We start from the raw sequence: 8,290 nt of genomic DNA on the forward strand, positions 1-8,290 counted from the left end.
TCTAAACAGGAAGAAAAGTTCTCAAGGAGTTATTTCTGTCTTTTACTTTGCGGCACAAGTAGAAATGAAGGAACATTATTAATTTTTTTATTTCTAGATAGAAAAAATGATGAAAACACCAAAAAGCAAAGAGAAAAAGCATTTACAAATCCCTTCTGCATCTGTTGACGTCAATGGGAATTTTGCCATTTGCCACAAATGGAAGTAAAATTACACTCAAAGATGGCAATTCTGAGAACCATCTGTAAAAGGTTTCTGGATTGTTCCACCTAGTATGGAAATTTTAACAGTAGTAGTTTAATTTGTTTGTTTTTAGCAGATAGTTCTCTTATAATTACTTTTATAGAGAATTCTGTTAAAACAATGCTAATGAGAAAGTGGAAACGAACACAATTAGCAGAAAATCAAGAAAGAATAAAAGATAACCATTTCAGCTGAGGGTCCCACAGTGGTTTTGAACCAGCCTGGTTTTTCTGAGGTATCTGAACACATCAGAAATCACCAGCAATATACAGTGTCACCTGCTTTAGAGGTGCAAAAATGGGCAATTTATGCTTTAGGATCTGTGTCTGATGAGGCAAAATTATAGATATTGTGTGAGTTGTAGTTAATCAGATTTTCTTTAGTTTATGTGTTAAAGTTGGCTTAAAGTACCTTTGCATCTTCTCCTTTTTTTTTTTTTTTTTTTTTTTTTTGTAGTTAGCAATAACAGGATGTGTGTTACAAAATGAAAGTGTTCTTGTTAAAGAATGAAAACTGGTATTTGTTTTTTATTATGCTTTAAAGGCATGAAAGCATCTGTAGCAGCATGAACACAAATTCATTGGCTCCCCTGGCTGTTACTGAAATAGAGCAGTGGTGAGGATATGGTCCGAGTGTACTAGGATTTGTTCTGAACCGCAGGTTCTTGGTAGCAAGTTTAGAAATGAAAATGTACTGTTTTACAGATAACACCACTGAAATATATATCTAACTTGCTCATATTAAAATTACTCTGCACTAATAGCTAAGGGGATTGTTTCTTATCAGAGTATAGGGTTTGCATAATGTGTTTCCAAACATCCAAGTTATTCCTGGGTCTGTGGAAGTAAAAACATAGGACTGTTGCTGTGCAGTTCCACAGATTCACTCCCTGTTCTTTCTGCCCAGGAAAGATAGGGTTGAGGAGCTCAGCTGCTGCTCTTGGAGATGCAGAGTGCTTTCCCTTATGTGTTTTTGGAGTTTAGAGTCTAATCCTAGAGTAATATGTTGAATTTCTCGAAATGACCAAAAATGTGTTTGTCCGACACAATATTGATGACTCGATAATCTATATCAAAGCAACATTCAGAAGAATATGTTACCTGAATTATACATGCTGGGTGAAATTGCTATTCAAACATTTCTGGCTTTACAGATCATTATATTTGCAATTACCTCATTTTATCTTCTCTCACCTCATCAGGATACCTCTATAAACTGGTATACTGGCCATTAATCATTCTATTTCTCTCAAGTGCTGTAGAGATTTAGTCTTGTATTTGGGCTTACCAGCAAGTAACTGGCCAAACAAATTAAAATGAAGTAAGCAGTGAAATTACTGTATTCTGGGAGTGTCATGAAATAGCTGCTGTACAGCTGTCTTTTTTTCAAAGTTAACATGGTGTGTCCTGTGTAAAAAAAAAATATGTATTCAAAAAAGGTGTAATACAATGAATATATGTAGGATAAATGCACAGTGCTATGCTTAGAGGATAACCTAACTAGCTTTGTGTTGTTATGAACTGGTATTAAAGGGGAGTTGTGCAGATAATGTCCCTCAAGCTACAGTGGTAATGAAGCACCATTTGACTGTAATTTTATTTTTCATACCAGAAGGCTTTTTTTATTTGTTTAGAATTTGATAAGAGAAAATGTACTTTAAAATTCATTGTATTGTTTCTGAAACTTACTTTTGCAGTAGGGAGGGAGGAAGAATTCTTAAAGCACTGCATAAATTTCATATGGGACACATGAAAAAGAGCAGTTTCATGTTGTGCAGTGGGTTTGGAGCTGTTGTTGCACAAGGAAGAGGTTTTTTCTGGAACACTTAGGCCCCTTCACTGGAGCGGGCTCTCCTGCCTTTCTGCTCCTTCTGTGGTCTGCAACATGGAGCCACCTGGTGTGGGGACCCCAGCAGGTAATTCTGCACTTGGGTAGAAACACTGCGAATTACCTCACTGTTAAGCAAATATTGCTCATGCTTCACATGACCTCTAAAGCTGCTTTCCAGAAGGGAGAGGAAGTTCAGGGACTTGAGAGAACTTGGCAGCAGCAATGAGCTCGGGGTGAAGAAACAAATGTCTCCAGTCCTTCAATTTACAGCTACTGTGACACTTGCTAAAATTGTTAAGAAAAGTCTCTGTTTCTGCATAAAAATTATTCCTGTCAAGATGAACAATTTTATTAGGACTTTAGGTACAGAATAAATCACATAATATGACGTAAATAGCGACACGTATACATCTCCATTTTCAGCAAAGATGTGCCACTATTGTAAAGCAGAATTAGGAGACATTTGTGTTTGTCCTTATTGAGGGAACAAGTTAAACATTTGCACTTACTTAAGTGCCTCCCAAGTCAGGGATATGTTTCTTGTGATGTCTGGAATAAGGGTGACTTTTTGTTTTAGCACCATGGTGGCAAAGCTAACCAGATTGTCAGCCGTGGTTTCCTTCAACTTCTCAAGACCCATCTAGAAGAGCCATACTAATGTCTGACTGTCACACTGCCTGTGTAGACTGTTAGGAGAGTCATCTTCTCTCATACAGTATGATGGCTATTCTATGATGATTTTAAAAATGTCTCAGTACACAACTTTGTTCTTCATTGACTGTTCTATTACCTGATGTTTATTCTGTTTTATTATTCTGTAATTTATTCAACAGGCAATTTCTGAAATTGTCTGATCTCTAGACAGACAATTGTATAAGCAACCTTTTTTTTTTTTTTTTTTTTTTTTTTTTTTTTTTTTTTTTTTTTTTCTATGGTTTTCATAGTGGTAGCTGGATGACCAGGGAATTTTTGGTACAGCTAAACTTAGGATTTTTACCTTTCTTATACCAAATGTTTTAGAGACTTTAAAGTATTTCCCGGCAGAGTGGTTATTTGCATGACAAGAACCCTCTAGTATGAGCCTCTTGGAGTAATACTAATAATCAGTAGATATTTTGAAAAAGTATTCCCTGTAGTATTCTGTTGAGCTTTGCAGTGTTTACCTCTAAATACAGATGCTTATGCAGGAAGGGGAACTGCTAAATGATTTCTTTTGTGTCAATGTTGTCAAAAAGCATTTCCCAGTTTGGCTGAGATTGTGGGAGTTGAGAGAAGAAAAGAGGCAAAAACTCTTTTCTGCTCTAATTCAGAGGTCAGTAGAGTTAAGCTACCATTAAATTTGGGGCAGCTATTTTAATGAATTCCAGAAATACAGCAGCTGACTAGAAATAATGGGAATACAGAGATCTTATTTCTTATTTCATTTGAATTAGAGCATTACTGCTTGTGGCCTAGCAGTTACAGCAAATAGACAAGCTGAAAGAGAGTGAGTCTTTATTGAGATAAACTTTTGTGAAGAAGAAATATTTCTAAATGAAGGATAATTGTTTGAAGGATATGCTGTATAAATTTGTGTTTGTGGGATTAAATTTTCCCTTCATTTTAATTTCTTTGCATTTGTGTTTTGCAGAAAACCAGTAAGCAAGTTTGGGAATGCTAGGGGTGAAAGCATATCTGTATCTTGTTCTTCCAAGCAGTTTGTAAATTAAACCTAAAAAAAAGAAGTAAATGAGCCTAATAAATATAATCCTGTTCATCAAATGGTATATCCTTTGGCTCATGTGACTAGAGCATGGTTTTAAATATTGAGAGAAGAAAACATGCACAATATCTATATTTTTATGTCTTTGCTATTCTTTTTATTATGGTTGATTTATTTCATAGCACCATCTTCCATGTATAAAGAATAGGTAATCTTGTCAGGAGAGGGTAATTGGTTCAAGTATAGTTGTCAAAGTAGTTTGTATTTTGCCCTCATGAAAATGTTTTTTCTCACCAGGTGGCACACTCAGCTACTCCACAAAGAACACAAATTGAAATGGTCTGATTGACATCCATACTGGATATTTCTCTGGCACAGATTAGAATAGAGCCATGTGCTATGCTAATAAAACTTTACTGGTTCAGATCAGCTGAGGATATGAATTTATTGTGGAAACATTGGTGACATCATTTATAGATTTTTTGTGTACAACACTGAAGATCATACTGTTTGTTTAAAGAAAGGTTTTTTTCATCAAGGATATTAAAGAAAGTTCTTTATGAACAATGTCATTTCACAATAACGGCATTTAACAGTTTGTGAACTGGTCAGTTGAATAAGTAAAAGACACGGTAATTCGTTTTTACAGTTACATTACAGTTGTAATGAGAAGTATTGATTTTTCTCTTAATACTAATGTGTTTAATGACCTTTCTAATGACATCTGTCACTACTGTTTCTTCTCAAATTGTACTGGCCTTTTTGCCTCAGTAAAGTAAAGGATTTAAATTCCTTGCTGTTTTGTTAGAAAGAGAATTAATATTCTTTTTGAAGTAGTATGAGGGCTTGAAGAGTTGCTATGTTAAAAAAAGTAAAAATAAAAATTTGTGGTTTAGAAGCTGCCCATTTTTTGGTCTTCAGAAAATAGCTCCTTGAGCACTATGTGTGAAATTAGTTTTTAATTGTCAGTTTTTGCTAGATGATATTAAGTGGTTTGTGGAATTTAAAGTGGAAGGGTTTATTAAGATAGTTTCTGACAATATCTGTCTCAAGAGTTTTCTTTTCCTTCAGCTTTTAAAGGTACTATGTGAAGGAAGTATATATGAATTAGCTAAAAAGTTGATGTACCATAACTCACTAAAAACATATAGTTCAAAAAAACCCAATTATTTCTCTGTGGTGACTTTTCTTTCAGAAGTAAGATAGAGCTTGTCTTGTAAAACTGTTTTCTGCTGCTTATCTTCTTCTGTTGCTTTAGATGCTCTGAAATTTGGCTATTGAACACCAGCCGTTTAAAGTTAGAGTGGTTGTCACCAAGTAGCAAAGCTTTTGGTTTGCTTGTAGAACCATTATTGATATAATGAAGATTAGGGGTAAGAGTGAAAGAAAGTGGCTCCAACACTGCTAAATAGTTTGCTCTCACCTGCAAACACTATTTTGTCCCCTAGTGTCGAGGGATGAGTGATCACAAGTGATTTGTATGACATGAGTATTTTCATAAGCTGCTCATTCTTTACCAGTTACCAGAGATTATACATGATATTTTTGATCTGCTTTACAGGTAACAATGTTGCCTAATTGATTTGGTCTAGTTCTGGTGCAAGAGAGAAATACTCACCTACTTCTGGGTACTCCAAACAGGCGTGCCGTGATGTCATGCTCAGACCTACCACCCTGAAAGGCGGTACTTCGGGTTGCCATAACAACATCAGCCATTCATTATCTGACACTACAACATTATTGCAGGAGCTTTGAGGGAGTATTAACCAAAATACAGTCACCATACATTTTGGCTGGTTCGCTGGTTAACAATGTCTATGCTGTGTACTCAGGGGAGGCTTCTACAGTGTATTTTCTCTGTACATGTACGATTAGAATGACCACATTTTTCTGAAACTTTGGCATATCTATAGATTTTAAAGTAGCGCATTAGAGTATATGTGGCAAAACCCAGTATGCATGAGTGTAAAGTTACTCGTATTTACTAATTATTACACTAAAAATTAATAAGGATAACACTTCAGAAAAGCTGAGGGTGTACCAGGGTATATTCGAGGCTTTGAGCAACCTGGTCTAGTGGAGGGTGTCCCTGCCCATGGCAGGGGGGTTGGAGCTTGATGATCTTTAAGGGCACTTCCAACCCAAAACATTCTATGATTCCATGATTCTATGAAAAAGTTTCATCTGAGTAATCCTTTGCATACAGCACAAAGAGACCAGAATCAGGTTCTCTCCCCTTATTGTATAGCACATTCTGTAACAATCCAAACCAGTAGCTTGAAATTCTTGTTTTAACAACTCAAATGCAGATGCAATGTGGGTGAAAACAGGATACTTAGTTAATTGAAGGAGAGATTGTGGTTCACATAATAAAATAAGCGAGCTTGCTTTAACCAGATTTCATAGACCATCTGAAATAGAGGAAGCAAGCTTGCCAATAGCACGAGCTAATGCTTCAGTACCTTTCATTTTGTACTCTGAAAAGGAAACCTCTTCTTAAGCTCATTCATTTTCCAGAGGGAGTATTGAATGCTGTGGCATATTGTCAGGGCTGCTTTATTGTCACCATTTACAAAGGTCACCTGAATTAATTGACTTCTTACCATACATATTGTTAAGCTACCCATTTCCTGACATTTATGGAAAGGTGGCAGGCTTTCAGCCATTGGCTATCTGTTGATGGTTGTTTCACTATGTTTGTTTCTCAGAACACAGTAACTCTAAAACTACAAGCAAATAATTGCATTGCTGCAAAGGAACAGATTCTTTATGATGTTCTCTGAGGTGTACAGGAGTGAGGGAGTGGGAGGAGAAAAAGGGGTAGGAGAAGTAATCCAAATACTGAGCTGTTTTTAATACAGACATTGTATTCTAAAAAGCAAACAAAAGCATGCAGGAAGATTTACGTTACATTTTTTTTTTCCACTTTGAAGCATGCATTAGAGAGCTAACCTGGCTTTTTCAGGGGGTGAAGTAGAATCTCTCTCTGACTTTCATTGATGCATGAATCACAGATCCATGCTGATGGACTTTACTGAATGTGTTTTCATCTGAAGGGATACTGAGGTACTCTTATACTGCATGAAAGAAATGACATACACATGCATAAACACAAACACAATAGGCAACAGTAGTGTTAGCATAGAATTTTATGTAGATGCAGTTGGTTAAATAGAAACTCACTGTCTTTTTTTCTAGCCCCCTGCATTTACAACCCCCTTCATCCCCCTATGTTGGGTTCTCTTTCAACAGCAGTGCTGGGCAAAAACTCCAACTAGACATGTGAAAACAAAGACATGGAAAGCAAAGACAAACATTCCTGAGCCTTCCTATACTAAAACAGGCAAAGCTTTTATAGTGATGGGTTTGAACAGTCTCCTTACATGAAAATATACTTTAGAGGCACCCTGCTGTGATCCTGTTAATTACCAAAGAAGATTAGAACTCTTCTGCTTAATGCTATCCTTTTTACCTAATGCATCCGTTCCAGCTGCATCAGTAATCAGACATTCACACTGTCCCTTCTGACTGGAAAGGGGATGTTTTAAAGCGAAGTCATTTGCCACAATCCTTAAAATGTAGCCTGGCAGAAATTCAATAACTGCTTGTGATATGCTCATTCAGCCTCGCTGCTCAGTGGTTTTTAGGTCCTGACATAAACAGCATTTCCCTTAATCCTAGCACTGGAGAGAAGAAAGAAGGCTGTCCTGTGTCTGTGTTATTGGTTTCAAAACACAGAGCAACTGTGTAATTTGATTTTGCATCTGAAACATCAGGGGAAACATTCTCCCTTTATAATTCTTTACCCTTTGATGTTCTTTCAGACTAACGAATGCACAAATCTGGTACACTTGCAGTCATATCTAGATCATCTCTGGCACAAAAAGCAAATTGCATTTGCATTTCCATTCAGAAAGTAAAATGTGAAAATATGCTAATAAAATAACTTTTAGAAAAGAAGAAAGGGGAAAAAATATTAAAATAAGTCAGGATAAAATTGAAAATAAAGAGGAACTTACCCTATAATAAGAGTAGTTTCAGAGCTGGAGGAGTTCTTGCATCCCGGTGATTTTGATTCCTTAGTTCAGGTAGCCACATGCTTGTATTAAAGCCAGAGTCTGAACAGATGTGCATACATGTATGTGTGTGTGTGGTGGTGTGCGTGCCTGTGTCTAATGGCATATAGTACAAAGATGTATCTATTGATATCCTACAACACGAGAGACTCTCTGTGCTGCCAGCTGAGATCCCTTACGTTTGCCAGAGCGCTGTTGCTGCCTGTCTGGCTGAGGCTTGCAATCCAGGGGAGAGGGAGGCGGCGGGCCAGCAAGAGAGATGCTTGCTATCTCTTCTTATTTCTCCTTGTTTCCATGGTGGTTAGCAGTGCATCGCTCGCCCGCTCAGTTGTCACACTGACATGGTGCTGCCTGCTCAGCGGTCATTAATAACTGAGCCCCTTCCACTCCCCAGAGAGGAGCCAATGCTTCGGCGTGCCCAGATGCCGCGTCGTGCGCG

At 37.1% G+C, this 8,290-nt stretch overlaps 1 protein-coding gene across 1 annotated transcript in view; it reads right to left on the reverse strand.

Annotated features, from left to right (window-relative positions):
- LRRN3 (leucine rich repeat neuronal 3) overlaps positions 1 to 7,928 on the reverse strand; it is a 34,653-nt gene extending 26,725 nt beyond the window's left edge. Inside the window, 1 exon segment of the mRNA XM_010081825.1 lies at positions 7,795 to 7,928. The gene's annotated coding sequence lies outside the window, so the exon portion shown is untranslated.
- Positions 7,929 to 8,290: the final 362 nt, after the last annotated feature.

This window comes from Pterocles gutturalis, unplaced genomic scaffold (genome assembly GCF_000699245.1).
Source record: "Pterocles gutturalis isolate BGI_N339 unplaced genomic scaffold, ASM69924v1 scaffold42309, whole genome shotgun sequence".
In the NCBI taxonomy this organism is placed as follows: Eukaryota; Metazoa; Chordata; class Aves; order Pterocliformes; family Pteroclidae; genus Pterocles; species Pterocles gutturalis.